Source organism: Panulirus ornatus, chromosome 6 (assembly GCF_036320965.1).
Source record: "Panulirus ornatus isolate Po-2019 chromosome 6, ASM3632096v1, whole genome shotgun sequence".
Lineage (NCBI taxonomy): Eukaryota > Metazoa > Arthropoda > Malacostraca > Decapoda > Palinuridae > Panulirus > Panulirus ornatus.
This window is the reverse complement of record NC_092229.1, coordinates 46,640,312-46,658,414: the sequence shown is the minus strand read 5'-3', so window position 1 is coordinate 46,658,414 and position 18,103 is coordinate 46,640,312. Positions and strand designations below refer to the sequence as shown.

At 43.3% G+C, this 18,103-nt stretch overlaps 1 protein-coding gene across 1 annotated transcript in view; it reads left to right on the top strand.

Moving 5' to 3' along the window:
* The window catches only part of LOC139748951 (uncharacterized), a 283,910-nt gene that overhangs the window by 206,414 nt on the left and 59,393 nt on the right, over positions 1-18,103 (top strand). The window contains exon 2 of the mRNA XM_071662304.1: positions 15,391-15,519. The gene's annotated coding sequence lies outside the window, so the exon portion shown is untranslated. The remainder of the gene's footprint in view (positions 1-15,390; positions 15,520-18,103) is intronic.

The following is an 18,103-nucleotide window of genomic DNA, read 5'->3' as shown; positions in this document are numbered from 1 at the left end:
TTCTTCCCCCATCCAGCCTCTTTCAGAGAAAGTGCCTAAGTCAAAGTTATTAAAAGATTTTAGTGAAAAAAGAATGTAGAAAATAAGTTTATATTTATGCGTATGAGTTACGAACATGTTTTCGGTAAAGGCAGAAGAATGTTAACATAAACTTAGCGAGGGCTGTTTGGGGGCTATCCTATCTTTCGCCCTGCTTTTTAATTGGGCAGGCGACAGGGTCGTGAATGATTTTACTGGGTTGTATAGATTCCCCATCAGCCACTGGAGTAATGGTTGTAGAAGTGAGAGTGAGCGAGAAGTAGATGAAGAATATCTTACAAAATACATCACCTTGCAAAGTTCTTTCAGGAAGCTGCCATGATAGATTTCAGTATATTTCAGAAGCTTTTGAATCTCGAGACCCGGAAAGCGGAAGCCGTCCGTGCCTAGGAGGCACTGAACTAGAAAACCCTAACTGTAAACATTCCAGAACATGAAATTTCTAAGCATTCACCCGGAAATCGCATCAGGAAATTGTATTTCTTGACCTGTTTCATGTTGGTTCAAATATTCCTTTTTTTTTTTTGAAGATGACGACTTTCTTCTTCCCTGCGAAATTGTTTGAATTATAACCGGGCGCTTTGGGTACCAGTACACTCTAAACTCATCCTGTACCACAATCTGTGAATCTTTTAATTTGTTTTTGAAACTAGGAAGAAATCCTTCACATTTGGTCGGGGGTAAATGATAGATAACAAAGATAGAACACAATCATTTTTCAAGACTATAGAAGCTATATAACATTATGCCTTCGTGTCTGGCTACATTACTTCGAGCCCTTGACAAACTCCAACTCCAACTCACTATCCAAAGAACGGAGCTTATCAGGCATAGTAACTCTGCCCTTCTCTTCGTTCCTTTGCTTTTTCGAAATGGTTACAAAGCTGTTCTTCGTTTAGTCAAGCGCACCTTCATTGAAAGAATGTGATCTGATATGGATCTCATCTTCAGCTAAATAGATCTTTCTTGGTCCTCGACCAATTGATCAGCATCAGCCCGTGTATGTAATTCAGACTTCCCTCCCTCCTCTGTTGGTAGCTCTCCAGCTCATTAAGCTCGTTCATTTTGGGATCATATTTTCCTTTAATTCTTATTGGGAAGGTTCCGCCTCAGCTTCCCTCATTCCCACATCCTCCAGCTGAGCTCCTCTCTGGCTTTTCGACTACTTTCTCTTGTAAAATCGTTTGAGTAGTTTTCCCCTGGCATAGCAGGACGTGGCCTTTAGGTACGGTACAATGGCATTACCTCCGTTGACCAAATGGAGTGTACCTTTGCGCTATTTTTCGATCATTTGCTCGCTTATTACACCTCGGTTTTAAAGCCCGAACATTTCCTTCGCAGAGGCATGCTTTGGTGTAGGCAAAGGCCATCCCCAAGAAAGACGACCGATCCAACCCTTCGCGTCTTCTGTTTTTCAAACTTTTCGACACTCCTCAACTCTCATTTTCTTTCTTTAACAGAATCCCATTTTCTTCTTTTGCATTGCTGACATGGCTCTCGCCGTGCAGGGCCTGATGGTGATTATGTCACCTACGTGACATCCTCTTGTTTCTCCTCCTCCTCCTCCTCTCAGGGGTTTTGATCAGTCTTTGGCCATGGCCTATTGGCAAGGTGTGGCACGAGTCTGCCAACTACTTAACTCCATTCGGTGTTTATCTGCTTTTTTTCCCCCCCTGTTTTATTTCCATTCGTTCCATTGTGGTACTCACTGATGGAACAGCGTCTACCCGTTCTTGCCCTACTGACATCACGTTTCCCTCAAGGTTCTCGCCTGTCGCCTACACCCTCTTTATCATCTCTCCGTAAATGATCTTCCTTTGACCTCCATCCCCTTTGCACTGTTATCCCCACGATACGAGTTTGCGCCCTCCAACTCACTTTTCCCTTCAACTCACTTTCCCTCCAACTCACTTTCCCTCCAACTCACTTTTCCCTCCAACTCACTTTCCCTCCAACTCACTTTCCCTCCAACTCACTTTCCCTTCAACTCTCTTTCCCTTCAACTTACTTTCCCTCCAACTCACTTTCCCTTCAACTCACTTTCCCTCCAACTCACTTTCCCTTTAATTCACTTTCCCTCCAACTCACTTTCCCCAACTCACTTTTCCCTCCAACTCACTTTCCCTTCAACTCACTTTCCCTCCCTTCCTCAGTCCGACACTCATCCTTTACCACCCACATTCAGTATATTTTCCAGTGTGGTTCAGTGCCGTTGGGAGTGGGGGAATCAAAAACCTGACGTAAAGGCAAGCGTCAAAACCCAATTTGTTGCTCATGTTTCTCTCTGAGTTTCACTCGTTTCCCGCTGTTCTACAACATCTCAGTTCAGCCCCTTAGTAAGTTGAACATGTTGGGCCTAACCTTCGCTTCTGCTTCATCCTGGAACTATGATAAAAGTATTTCATTCAAAAAAGCCATATATATATATATATATATATATATATATATATATATATATATATATATATGTTCGTATGAGTCCACGGAGAAAATGAAACACGATAAGTTCCCAAGTGCGCTTTCGTGTAATAATCACATCATCAGGAGAGATACAACAAAGAAATATAAGTCAGTTGATATATAACGAAGAGACGCCATTTGGTAAAGAAGAGATTGTTCAAGACGGACAACGAGCGCATCATAAACTTATTATGTGGACATGAAGGGAAATTATTTACAAAATTATATCAGCAATATATACTACTACTACTACTACTACTACTACTACTACTACTACTACTACTACTACTACTACTACTACTTCTATACACATCCAGTAGACGAACTACTACCACTTCATAACTACCTTCAGACGTTCATCTCGATAGCATCTTTATCCTGGTGACTGTTATGTCTTGTTGCCATCTCGTGAAGACATTGAATGTGATGCCATCTGTCCCCAGAGAACTGGACTCGGATTTAAACACATCCACGTCTAGGCTACGGGTCTTAGGAGGCGTAGTTTTGATTCGTATCTCCCTCAGTGTCACTCTGACGTTAATGTCCATTAATTTTTCATCGCAATTTACATATTTCTACCTTCATCCCAACGCTTTCCCGGGTCCAAGCGGCCGTGGAGGGTTTATGATGGAGAGTTTCCTTGTCTATCCAGTCTCTGGCGTGGCGGGGCTCTTTAAAAAGTTCACGGATATGGGAGGGATTTATTGAGGGGGGGGGTTCCTCTGGAGTGTGGAGGCCAAGAGGTTATGGAAATAGAAGAAAACGAGGTGCTTAAGAAGAGCCTCTGGCTCAGCCATGGTGGTACGTTGTCAAGCCATCAAATCGTTGTTAATAAACGGAATGTCTGTCTGTAGATTTCGTAGTACTCAGAGGGTGAAGGTCAGTTAATCTGGACAAATACGCTCAGCAGAGATGAGACAGAAAGTAAATTACAGTGATGCAAGAATGTTTTTTTTTTTACATTCGGCAGATCTTTGCAAGCAGTTGCAGAGCAAGCAAGCAAGCCATCTTCTCTCTGTATATACTAATCACCATCATTTGGCATGGACGGTGAGGCTGAAGTGGTCAGCGTGGGTTAGCACCGTCACGCAAATAACAGGTGACTTGGACCTCGCATGTATCGTGCACGAGTGACAGATGGCGTGCCCAAGGTCGACTCATGACCACCTCATCTGTTTCCCATCCTCACCATCCTTCTTCTTCAGTCCTTCTTAAAACACCGTAGATCTATAGACGGGCGATTCCCCTCCATCAGCGCGACCTCCTTCAAGACCCAATGTCGTCCTTTTCCCTCTCTCTCCTCCTGACCCCCACCCACCCCTCCTCTCTCTCTCTCTCTCTCTCTCTCTCTCTCTCTCTCTCTCTCTCTCTCTCTCTCTCTCTCTCTCTCTCTCTCTCTCTCTCTTTCTCTCTCTCTCTCTCTCTCTCTCTCTCTCTCTGACGTCCTAGGTTGTCGATATGGCGACGCCGTCGCTCCGATAGCGATAGGCTGCCGTGGTTGCCACGTCTTCCGTCGCCGCGTTTCGTACGAGAAGAGGATTCGTATTCGTGCCCTCGTGTACGTGATTACGAACTTTAGTGTGATGTCGTCGTCCCCCCGCGGGAGTAAAAGAGCGAGCGTAGTGACGTCGTGGGTAAGTAGCGGGGTTTGCCTACGTCAAGGCGCGCCGCGAGGTGTTGATAATAACACGTATGAATTTTTTTTTCTTTTTTTTTTTTTACTTTACGTCAGGCGTGAGCGGGAAGAGGTACCTCACGCACGGGAGCCAGGGGACTGCTGTAGTCCCCTCTCCTCCCTCCCCCCTATCCCCTACCTCCCTACCCCAATTCCCTACCTCCCCCTCCTACTCCCCTCCTCCCTTACCACCTCAGCTGCAGATGAATCGTGTGGCGAGTGAGTGAGTGAGTGAGGCGAGCTTAGTGTAGGAGAAGAAGGAGGTGGTGGGGAAGGGAAATTAATGATACTCATCCTAATATTAATATAACGGTGAGGAGGCAGGGGCTCTATTTTTTTGACTCACTGATTGATTTACGATAAACGAAAAAAAAATATTTTTTTGTGAATTACACCGAGGCTATTGCTGGAGGAGGAGGAGGGAGGAGGAGGAGAAGTTCACTGGGGAGGTGTGTGGGCAGACCTCATACCTGTTCAAACAATGAACCTAACCTAACCTAACCTAACCTAACCTTAGAGCCAGTGTGTTACGCTCCCCCCCCCCTCCCCTAGCCTAGGCCCCCCCCCCCCCCCCCCCCCAGGGCATGGCTCAAGGGAACAGTAAACAATGCGTCAGAAATAAATTTTCGTCGGCAATATGACGTTTTGAACACCCCCCCATCCCCCCTCCCACGTTGCAAATATGTCGGCAAAATAAGCCATCACGTGTCTTGTATGTGTGTGTCGTTAGGTGTCACGGCCATGAATTAGTTTTTTTTTTTCTTTGTAAGCCTGGATCAACACACGGTATGTTACACAAACCATAAAGAATAAAAAAAGATTAATTGCTCTTAGAAAGTATCGTACGTAGAGGCATAAATAGGCGTTTTGTTAATGAATGATTCATGTCTCTTACTGTTGGCTCTGCCTTCGTATATTTATTTTCATATTTGATTACGCGTGATTTTTTGTGTTTTATGTGTTGTTTATAATTACAGAAACGGTTGAATTGGCTGGTGATTCGTCAGCATTCATTAAGTTCTCTTTCCGTTTGTTCTTCCACTAATGTCTCTTTAACTCATTAATAAACTTTGTAACTCAACCACGTCTTTTATCTTTCGTTCGTATGATTGTGTATCATGTACGTTTATCTGTCATTCCCTAGGGTTTAGTTGGCTTTCCAAGTAACATAACTAAAACTCGTACGTCGAAAATGTGTTTTATTGAGTGACAGAGAAAATGGTATTATTTTCTCTATTTTCTCTACTTAAATAACTCGCTGCAGATTGGAAAATGATATGATGAGAGAGGGGGATGATGTATATCACAAGGGCCATATACATAATGAGAATGTATGCGGTCTTTGAAGTATCCTCGACTCCTGAAGAAGGTGTGATATACTTTTTCAAAGTTTGGTGGAAGAATGTTGCTCAACGTTGACGGCTTGAAGGACCACATGGCAGTTTGATGAGCCTGTAGGCCAAGCAACCAAGCCAGCGACCAGCCAGCTACGGTATCTGAAACATTAACCAAAACGTCGTGATAGTGTAGAGACATCAGACGGCAAGGAAAACGCGATCGAAACATGGTCGTACTGTTTTTATCTTCTGTGTTGCCAATATAGGGCTGTGGCTGGGCGTCCAGACTGCTCGTTGTCTGTCTATGATGGTGCGAAGCCAGTTGATAGCACACACTCCTTCTCACAATAAAGTATTTATTCCCAATTTTTTTAATCCCAATGAAGACTCCCCTTCTCCTACGATGTAGCCGAGATTCCCTGTCCTATCTCTTTCTTTTTCTCTTCTGTCCGTGAATGATCTCTCTTCAACTTCTCGTCCCACGTATTCTAATGAAGGTGATTGCCCTTTATGTATTTCATTCATTTCTCTCTCGTTACTCGTAACACTCGTTCTCTTCTTTCACACTGAACGTATCACATCTTTCAGCTCAGACGTGTGTGACACCTCTGGTTGGGGGAAGCAGCGGGCTTCTTAGATTCGATGGGGTTGAAATGCAGTTTCTGCGTGTATTCCTCTTTAAGCGTCACTTGTTTCCCCCTCCGTTCAGTTTCAGAACACCACCCGTAGTAGCAAACACATGTCGGGCTTAAAACCTGAATCCTCCACTGTGTCTTGGGGAACCCCTCGTCACATTACAAGGTCTGCTTCGCCAAAGCTGGAGGTGCTGTGGAGGTGAACAAGTCTAATTCCTGGGCACAGCTGTTTCATATCTACAGGGGTTTTGGTTCGTCCCAAGTATGGAGCACTGCTCATTTGTCTGGCGAGGTTCTTCCTCCAATTCTCACTTGGAGTGGATTCGAAAGCCTCCCGTGTCATTGAACCCTCTCTCTCCAACCACCCCTTCCTCCACGTCGTGATGTTGCTGCCTTCTCCCTCTCCCACACACATTATGTTGGCTGTCTACGCGTGTCCTTTGACACCAAGGGTTCGGACCCGAGGTCCGCGTTTGGACGCTGCTTCCAGCACTTTCTCTGAGGGAGATCCGCCACTCGAGGATTCACCGTTACAATACTCCCCTTCTCTCCACGAACAGCTAAGCTTTGTAATTCTCTCGACCCCTCTCGTCTACCAGTCATCAACACAACCTTCCTATAAACACCAGTGGAGCCTCAGTTAACTTCATCTTTATCATTTATATTTTTTTTCTCTTCCACCCAACAGGATCTTGACGTGGACAAGTATTCCCCATGCCAGACTGGTCACTATAAAGAGAAATATGATAAAAAATGAGGAAAAAAATTAAAAAAAATCACGTTAGGTTATACGTATAGGGTAAAAAGTGACCGGAAAAAATGATTGGCTGTAAAGCAATAGAAAAATGTGGATTACCTGAAAACTGTTGGTGTCTGTGGTACGCTGTGTGGTATGTTCTGTGGTACTCTGTGCTAGGCGCTGTGGTACGCTCTATGGTACTCCCTGTGGTACCTTCTGTGGTACGCTCTATGGTATGCTCTGAGGTACACTCTGTGGTACGCTCTGTGGTACGCTCTGAGGTACGCTTTGTGATAAGCTCTGAGGTACGCTCTGTGGTACGCTCTTTGGTATGCTCTGAGGTACACTCTGTGGTACGTTCTGTGATACGCTCTGAGATATGCTCTGTGATACGCTCTGAGGTACGCTCTGTGGTACGCTCTATGGTACGCTCTGTGGTACGCTTCACGAACATCACCGTCCTCACGGGTTGTAGGTCCTCTCGATTGCGTTTTGTGGCGGGGGGAAGACTGGATGTAATGTTTCCAGTGTGCGCCTCCCTCGCGAGACCTTAGAACTCGTGTTCTGCGCCGCCACGTCTCAGGGGATGTAGTGGTGTTGTTTTTTTGCCGTGGAACTACACGACGGATGTAGGACTGGACGTCCTTGGGGGAAAAGAGATGAAAACGTTTCCACACACACACACACACACACACACACACACACACACACACACTGAAGTTGCCTCAATGCGAGTTTGGCCCCCTCCCTCCAACCTCAGAAAAAAAGGACGACTTTATAGTTTCTCCCCAAAAGACGACTTTAGAGTTTTTCCCCAAAAGATGACTTTATAGTTTTCCCCCCAAAAGACGACTTTAGAGTTTCTCCCGAAAAGACGACTTTATAGTTCCCCCAAAAGACGACTTTATAGTCCCCAAAAGACGAATTTATAATTTCCCCAAAAGACGACTTTATAATTTCCATACAAAAGACGACTTTATAATTTCCATACAAAAGACGACTTTATAGTTTCCCCCCAAAAGACGACTTTATAATTACCCCACAAAAGATGACTTTATAGAGCTCCCCAAAAGACGACTTTATAGTTCCCCCAAAAGACGACTTTATAATTTCCCTCCAAAAGACGACTTTCCAGTTTCCCCAGAAGACGACTTTATAGTTTAAAGAATAATTCAGCAAAATATACGAGGGAAGGAAACTTTTTAAGAATGTCATTTTGGTGGCTTCTTTCCCATCCATTTACTAATCTCCTTAATCCGTCAACGTGAGGGTAACATTAATGATGATTTTCCCGAATTGCTATTTGGCAAAGTGTGGCCCATTTTCTGTTATGAGAATTTTTATATACGCCATTAAAAAGAAATGTTGGCTTGTTTGTTATATATGAGAGGGAGGTTGTGTTTTGGTGTGTGTCTGTATATATATATATATATATATATATATATATATATATATATATATATATATATATATATATATATATATATAGCAGTGTACTGGCAGTATTGTTTGTAGCAGTATACTGGCATCATTGTTTGTACCAGTGTACTGGCATCATTGTTTGTACCAGTGTACTGGCATCATTGTCTGTAGCAATGCACTGGCATCATTGTTTGTAGCAGTGTACTGGCATCATTGTTTGTAGCAGTATACTGGCAGTATTGTTTGTAGCAGTGTACTGGCATCATTGTTTGTAGCAGTGTACTGGCATCATTGTTTGTAGCAGTGTACTGGCATCATTGTTTGTAGCAGTGTACTGGCATCATTGTTTGTAGCAGTGTACTGGCATCATTGTTTGTACCAGTGTACTGGCAACATTGTTTGTAGCACTGCACTGGCATCATTGTTTGCCGTCGTGTGTGACCAACACTGACATGCTTTGTGACGCCTTGTTAGACTCGTTCTCCTCCCTTGGACCACTGACTGACAGCGTCCTCTGTTCATTGGTCGTTCCATGGGGAGTGGGCCATTACGACCACTTGCCACATACCCCTCCCTCATCGCACAGCAGACTTAATAAAGGTCTTAAAAAAAAGAATCATTGTAACTCAATCGGTTGCCATAGACATTTTGCGGTCTTTGATCTATAGACAGCTTGAACACCAGCTGAGGTGGAGAACAGATAGCAGCAAACACAGTTTAGGAGAACAAAGCGGAAAAAGATATATATATATATATATATATATATATATATATATATATATATATATATATATATATATATATATATATATATATATTGGACATACATAAGTTCCCAGCCCCAGGCTTAGAGGGGGTGAAAGACTTTTAGAACTCCCTGTTTATTGAGGGGAAGTAGAGAACTTAAAAGAAAACGAGGCATCACTCAAAGAAAACCCGTAGGCCATACACCCATAGCCTCACTGTCACAAAGAGGCTGGACTATGATAGAAGGTACGTAGAGTAGTGGTGCCGCCGCTCACGGCGAAACTTAAGACGAATGGGAAGGATTTTGCCAGGCCTTTTGCCAGGGAAGTGGGAGGAAATAAATGCCTTCGAGCGATAAATCATCGCCCCATCATAAATCGCCACTACATCCAATAAATCGCCAGGCCACCTCGCTCCTGGGAAATACCAAGAGATTTCGATTGAAAAGGACAGTAAAGGGTCTCAATATGTGCCTTTATAAAACCATGAGGGATGCACAGAGGGGGGGGAAAGATGAACACCGTTCGAACCGTAGCGAATGATGGAACACACTGGCATTCCTAAATCTCATCAGTATATATTAAGCATATATTCCTAAGAGTCCATACACACACACACACACACACACACACACACACACACACACACACACACACACACACACACGATGCCGCTGTATGTAGAGCCGCTAACTGAAAGCCTGAGCACAGATGGTAAATGAACGTAAGACCATAAGAACATAAAGGGCACAACAGGATAAAAAAAAGAATACATGGATGTAAGAGATGATATGAAGATGATAGGCGGACCATCTCTCTCTCTCTCTCTCTCTCTCTCTCTCTCTCTCTCTCTCTCTCTCTCTCTCTCTCTCTCTCTCTGTCTCCCCCGAGGTGATGGTCCAATGACTGTAATGGAATACAGTTAGGGTGAGTCCTGTCATGTCAGATCCGGCTCTCGGACGTTGAAGTTTCTAATACAGGTTCTTCCCACGCGCGCGCGCGCGCGCGCGTTTGTGTGTGTGTGTGTGTGTGTGTGTGTGTGTGTGTGTGTGTGTGGAGCACACCTCAAGACGGTGTTCAGCATTTCCGGTTAGGTGGTTATCACCTTTGACGGCCGTCATGAACCCCGGTAGTTTATTGGGCTAAAGCTCAAATGACCAGCTCGCAAAAAAAAAGATTTTTTTTTTTTAAATGCATATCGTATGGCCGACGTAGGGTTGAGGAATCTGACGACTTCAACGACTTTTTCAGGTGAGTGTTGGTTTCTGAACCCAAGCACACGCAGACCATCCGGACACACACAGACATGCGAAGACCCTTCCAAGATGCTATCACAACAATAACAGCAACAAAAACAGTCACTCGGTACGTTCTTCGTAAAGGAGTTCTTCGTAAAGGAGTTCTTCGTAAACGAGTTTTCCTTAAAGGAGTTCTTCGTAAAGGAGTTCTTCGTAAAGGAGTTCTTCGTAAACGAGTTCTTCGTAAACGAGTTCTTCGTAAACGAGTTTTTCGTAAACGAGTTTTCCGTAAAGGAGTCTGACCATTTGTTTTTGCACCCAGTAGACTCTGAATGTTGACATGATAGAAAACGGCCCAGTTCTCTGGTTAGAGAAAACGGCCCAATTCTCTGGTCGGAGAAAACGGCTCAATTCTCTGGTTGAAGAAAACGGCCCAGTTCTCTGGTTGAAGAAAACGGTCCGATTCTCTGGTTGGAGAAAATGGCCTTATTCTCTGGTTGAAGAAAACGGCCCAATCCATTGGTTGAAGAAAACGGCCCAAATCTCTGGTTGAAGAAAACGGTCCAATTCTCTGGTTGGAGAAAACGGTCCAATTCTCTGGTTGAAGAAAACGGCCCAATTCTCTGGTTGAAGAAAACGGTCCGATTCTCTGGTTGGAGAAAACGACCCGATTCTCTGGTTGGAGAAAATGGCCTTATTCTCTGGTTCAAGAAAACGGCCCAATCCATTGGTTGTAGAAAACGGCCCAAATCTCTGGTTGAAGAAAACGGTCCAATTCTCTGGTTGGAGAAAACGGCCCAATTCTCTGGTTGAAGAAAACGGTCCAATTCTCTGGTTGAAGAAAACGGCCCAATTCTCTGGTTGAAGAAAACGGCCCAATTCTCTGGTTGGAGAAAACGGCTCAATTCTCTGGTTGGAGAAAACGGCTCAATTCTCTGGTTGAAGAAAATGGCCTTATTCTCTGGTTGAAGAAAACGGCCCCGATTCTCTTGTTGAAGAAAACGGCACCATCCATTGGTTGAAGAAAACGGCCCAAATCTCTGGTTGGAGAAAACGGCCCAATTCTCTGGTTAGTCTTTACCTTCTTCCCATTCACATATACAGGGTTCCTCTCCCCCCCCCCCCCCCCCCCCCCCCCGCCGTCTCCTCTCTAACGTTACCCCCTCTCCCCCACTCCGCCCCCCCCCCCTCCTCGTCAATCACATTTCACCCCACCAATTAAGCATCAAGAGAAAAAAAAAAGAAAAAAAAGATGTTTTCGTCATCGTCGCTTGGGCCACAAACAAACACAATCCCGGTCGCTTAGAACCTTGCTTTTCAGGCTCGTACCCCAAGGTGTTGCTCTCTCTCTCTCTCTCTCTCTCTCTCTCTCTCTCTCTCTCTCTCTCTCTCTCTCTCTCTCTCTCTCTCCCCTTGAGCTAATGATGTGCTATAACTTTACCTAAGAATAATGACGGTTAACGTGTTCTTATTCGAATACTCTTAGTCCATGGGGAAGGGATATATCTATATATATATATATATATATATATATATATATATATATATATATATATATATATATATATAAAACTGTTTCGGTGAGTTATGGTTGTGAGTGATGAGGCTTTACATGTTATAGTTTCACAACCTTTCCAAAACATCATGATAATGAATTTATTTTTTTTCTCTCTCTCTTGCCAAGAGAAGCATATTAATTTGTTTCATTAATTATTACATCCTCTGATCACTGCCTTCCTGTATTTCATAATCATCAAATATCACAAATTCATTTTGATTTAAGATTGGTCGGCTGGACACGCCATGAACTTATTTCTCTACTACAGCTGTGTTCAGTTGTATGAGAATTTGAGTAGCATTGGTGACTGGATTCAACACCCAAATCCCCTCGAAACTTGCTAGGTACTGTGAGATACAGAATGTTCTCACATATCACTCTGTTTTGAGCTATTTATCCTCATTATGAGCGAGTTCACCTAATGGGCACCTTTCGTTTGACCACTAAGTACTGTGAGATACAGAATGTTTTCACATATCCCTCGTGTTTTGAGCTATTTATCATCATGAGCGAGTTCACCTAATGGGCACCTTTCGTTTGACCACTAAGTACTGTGAGATACAGAATGTTCTCACATATCCCATGTGTTTTGAGCTATTTATCATCATGAGCGAGTTCACCTAATGGGCACCTTTCGTTTGACCACACCTCCTGCATGCCGAGCCTCCGCGTACCTCAAACGCTATGGTGTGTGGGAGACGCGGGAATGATGATGCTTTCATGAACGCGGGGTTGGATTGGTTGGTTAGTTCGTCATGGAATGCCTTTGGATTTGAACAACTGCCTGTGATAGTTACGTGTTCCATGGGTGGTTAGTTATTCGGGTTGTAAGCCTATTATAAACTGCCAGGGATAATTATGGCTGTTAGCGTCCAATTATCACCAAATCCGAAATATTTTGAATAATTCATGTGTTGATTATGATAAGTCTACATACACTCGCATTTTGTTTTTATATGACCCCGTTGTTCATAGAAAAATATTATGTCTCCCGTTTGTATATGTTGTATCATGCTAATTTTCCTTCAGCAGCCATCCTATAATTTGAACTTAATTTATACGTCGGAGTTTCATTTTTCATTCTCAACGCAGTGTCTTGACGTCGCTAGGACCACCGCGCGCACGTCTTAAGCAACACCCTCAGGAGCTGTCGGCAGTATAACGAGTGTGTGGAGGGAGGGTGATGATGATGATGATGACGTGGGAATATAATGGTCTCCCCTAATTCTCCTTCGTGTTGCACTGGGATTCGCTGAGACATCGTTCTCTTTACGTGACCGGGGACGAAATCTGAGTGAGTGAGAGAAGTCGTCTCTCTCCTTGCGTGTGCAGTACCCAGCTGATCAGTGCCGGGTTTTAAGGTGACTTTAAAAGACTTAAATGAGATTCTGAAGACATTTAATCGACAGACTGAGAAATTGGACTCTCTCTCTCTCTCTCTCTCTCTCTCTCTCTCTCTCTCTCTCTCTCTCTCTCTCTCTCTCTCTCTCTCTCTCTGATTCTTGGACGTTGTGTTATGATTAAACTCCTGCGCCACATTCCGTTGAAGAGTTGGCCACTCTCCATCACTTGGGAAACGCCAGTCTATTATCTCTTGCTGGGCTCACACGGTGTTCCGTCTCCGCGTCGTGCCTCTTGATTTGGAAAGTAGGTACGGAACTCCAGCAGCAGGATATGGGTCAAATGGAAAAAGAAAATAGAAATTGCAACCAATCAACGGTTAAATCATAACCAGATGATAATGATAATAATAACAAAATGATAATGATAATAATAATAATAATAATAATAACTGATAATGATAATGATGATAATAATAATATTGATGATAATGATAACAATAACAATAATAGTAATAATGATAATAATAATAATAATAATGATAATAATAATAATAATAATAATAATAATGATAATAATAATAAGAATGATAATAATAATAATAATATCGAATTTCTTTTGGTATCGTATGCGTCGACGGCGCCTGCCATATTGTCTTCAGTAAATTCAATTTTTCTTTTTTTAAAACAGCTTAATTGCTCTGGGGGTCGATTTTTCGTACCTTGTCGTCTGCAACGTCTAAAGAGTTACCATACAACACTGGGGGCAGCACCTTTCTCTCGCAACCTAGACAGAGACGGAGGGAGGAGGAACCAGTAACTCAGACCCAACCACCGCTACCACCCACCAACCAACCAACCAACCAACCAAGCAACCAACCGACCGACCGACCGACCGACCGACCGACCAACCAACCAACCAACCAACTAACCAACCAATCGACCGACCAACCACCGCAACCCCCCACCAACCAACCAAACAACCAACCGACCAACCAACCAACCAAACAACCAACCAACCAGCCAACCAACCTTGTTGGCTGATTTTACACACACACACACACACACACACAGAGTCTGTCGTACCCTGGATCCTCCACCACGGCTTTGGACTGGCTCAGACGAGCCGATGATGGAGACGCAGATTATGATCGACTGGTGACACAATAAAAAGTGTATGGGGTGAAGAAGCAACTTGAACGATGGAGGAATTAATCGCAGGTGGATCATTAGGACGACATTCAGAAAGGTTAGATAACAAATGAGACTAAAGAAAAACAGAGATGTTGTTAAATGGGGTCAGAATAACAGAACAAATTCACGAATGTATGTATATATATTGCAAATGAACGCGCACTTTGACTAAACACATAACCCTCTATCAGCCAGGGTTCGAACCCAGCACCTTATGCATGGTAGGCGGGAGTGCCACGGCTAGAATATATATATATATATATATATATATATATATATATATATATATATATATATATATATATATATATATATATATATATATGGCCTGGTTGTGGATAGCGTGTTGCGATTTCAGTGTATCATACACAATAACTAAAGAAAGGCTGTCAGCGAAAGCAGTTATCGCCTTTTTATTTTTTCTAACCCTACCTGGCTAATATGGGAAACGGCGAACAAGTGTGACTGTGTGAGGACACCACCGCTCCCCCCTTCTCGTACTGACGCCACACGCTGGGCTCTGCAGCCACTACGTGTAAATTCCGAGGGACAGAAACACCATTTGTCTGTCGGCCTGTGACACCTCAACTTCACACACACACACCCACCCACACACACACACACACACACACAGTGAAAAGGAGGCTGGACCTTGTGTTCAGAGACATTGATGTTGATGTAGTGGTGCTGAATGAGGTTAGTGGAGGGAGGAGAGGACGAAAAAGGGTTTGGGAAAGGGGACGACGAAGCCAGTTCCTCAAGTAAGGACACACAAAAAAGTAATTACGTCGCTTCCGTTTTCTCTTTTAGGTCGCTTCCGTTTTCTTTTTTAGGTCGCTTCCGTTTTCTTTTTTTTTTTTTTACGGGAAGATAAATACAGGTGGGGGGGGGAAGGGGGTGCGGTAAATAAGCATAATAGTTTAAGATGGTTGACTTCTTCTGTCTCATTAGCATAACATATTCTGGAGAGATGAAGGAAGTACAATGGCAGTTCTCTGGAATTTCAGGAAGGCTTGGTTGATGGCGGGACGTGCGCCTTCGGTCGGTCCGGTATCAAGAAGAAGAGGATGAATATGTGAAGGAGACCAGGAGAAAGAGACAACGAAATACAGGCAACTAATAATACTAATGATAAGGTAAGTAAGTCGCCTCGAGTGACACGGTAATGTGGTTGATGGAGAGAGAGAAGAGTTGCCATGTGTCACTAGTGTGTTTTGAATATTACGTGCCTGGTTTGGAATCATGAGACTTAATGTGCCGTGGAGAGTGGATGAATGTGATGATTGCGTCTTTGTAACAAAGAGTAAATGCCAAAGGACCGTTGTTTACGTCTTAGAGGTTGTACACTAAGATCAGATTTAAAAGGTGGAATAGTAATTTGATAATTGAATTATTTGACAAGATTGAGACATTATTGAAATAGTGAGAATTTTAGGACCAGTATTTTTTTTTTTTTTTTTTAACCACAAGAAATGACACATAAAAACATGAAGGAAACATTGTTTATGTCGGATTAGAGAAATGGGCTTGTGTTATTAAAGTGGACAGACAGGGTTGAGGCTGTTGGATGAATAGAATGTATGGAAGAAATTGCAAGGAGTAACTAGACATTTGAGGGAAATACAAGCGTTGGAAATACAGTAAGTACTGGTTTGATGATGGGGCAAGTTGATGATGGGGCAAGACGAGGATGTGTTGAGTTGATGGGGCAAGACGAGGATGTGTTGAGTTGATGAGGCAAGACGAGGATGTGTTGAGTTGATGGGGCAAGACGAGGATGTGTTGAGTTGATGGGGCAAGACGAGGGTGTGTTGAGTTGATGGGGCAAGACGAGGATGTGTTGAGTTGATGGGGCAAGACGAGGATGTGTTGAGTTGATGGGGCAAGACGAGGATGTGTTGAGTTGATGGGGCAAGACGAGGATGTGTTTAAGTATGTTCAACAGAGGTTAGTGAGGGAGGCCTTCGCCTATCTGTCGACGAAGGTATGAAGCAGGCGAGAACTGGAGGGCATTGAGAACTCGAGGAAGGGGTTGTGCGAGGTCGAGGCAGTGAGAATTACGTGAATATTAAGATCACACGAGTATTCTGAATCTCACGTAAACACTTAACGAGGTGGTTAGGTTTGACTCTGACACACCGAATGGGGGAAAACAGGTGGTTTGTTCAGCTGACGTCAGAATAGTACACGGCTAGTAATAGTGTGGAAGAAGACGTGTATCCCAGGAATGGAGGCGAAGATATGGTCGGATGTTCAAATGAGCAAACTGCTGTTGCTCCGGAGATATGCAAGAGGGAGGTGGGACTTCGAATATAGGAAGAGTCGTTTTGAAGTTGTGTATCACTCTGCTGTGGTGAACAGACCCGAGGAGACATTGGGTTTACGCAAAGGAATAACTATAGGAGTGTGCAGACAGGCATTTGATAGGCTCAAAGCCTGAACACTTCCTCAGTGAGTTAAGAATAGGCATTAGCGAATATATATATATATATATATATATATATATATATATATATATATATATATATATATATATATATATATGTATATATATATATATATATATATATATATATATATATATATATATATATATATATATATATATATATATAATCAGTGGTTGGAGGAAGGAAAGATCACTGCCTTCAAGAAGGTCCGCCAACTTTACCTTTGTACGATCTGATACAGGCAACAAGTTCAGGAGGTTCACCTTGCCTTCATCGAACGTTTGAGTAAGAGCTGATGTTCCCTGAAGTATGTACATGGTCTGGAGAGTGAGCAGGAAGAGTGGCAAGTGGTGGTGGCTGGCTGCCCGCCCTCCACCTCACCTCCAAAGGTTCCCAATCCTACCAAATAACAGAGGATCCCAACCATGTAGGGCTCAACCCCGAGGGATGTCTGTAACTAGGTCATCTCGCCGACCAAGAACCAGCTTGACCCCATCAGACAGACGGTCAACATTTGTTTACTGTGTGTGTGTGTGTAGAAATGAATAACAGACATATGAATTATAGATACTTTAGACTATTATCATCTTCCACATCACAAAACGTCTCTCATCTAACAAGACTTTATAAGGACATTGTTGCTCGGAGGGATCCGTCGAGTTAGGTACGGGGGTCCGTGGACAATACGCGCCTCATTAGTCCCTCAGATTAAATTTGATCCTTCCCCCCCCCCTTTTTTGGGCTCCGTTTTTCTAATTGGTAATGTTAAACGACCCCGAGAGCTGGTGCAGGGATGTGGTTTGCTCAGGAACGTTTCAAACAGGCATCATTATCTGAGTCTATCCAGTTCATTGTAGCGTCGATCGATTCAGCGTCTTAAACGTCGTATGAATTTCTAATTCATCAGATTTTTTGTTAAAAGCAGCCAAACGTTTATTTGTTCTTTGTCGTTTATTTGTCGACTGGCAATAATGCACGCCAGTTTAGACGAGTTAATGTTCATGCGTTTTACTTGTCTGCCTCACCGGCGACCGTAAAAGATATGCATATGCAAGTCTGTTTATTTATGTTACGCTCTGTATTTGTGTTTAGGGTATGTATGAGTAACGTTAGATCTGTGCAGGACGTGCACCAGAACCTTATTATAGATAAGTGATTGTTTCTGTGTGTGTCTTCGTTAGGCTGCACTCCAGGTAGTTTGATATGTACGTGTATATATGTATGTATACGTTGAAATTTATATGTATGTATATGTGCGTGTGTGGGCGTT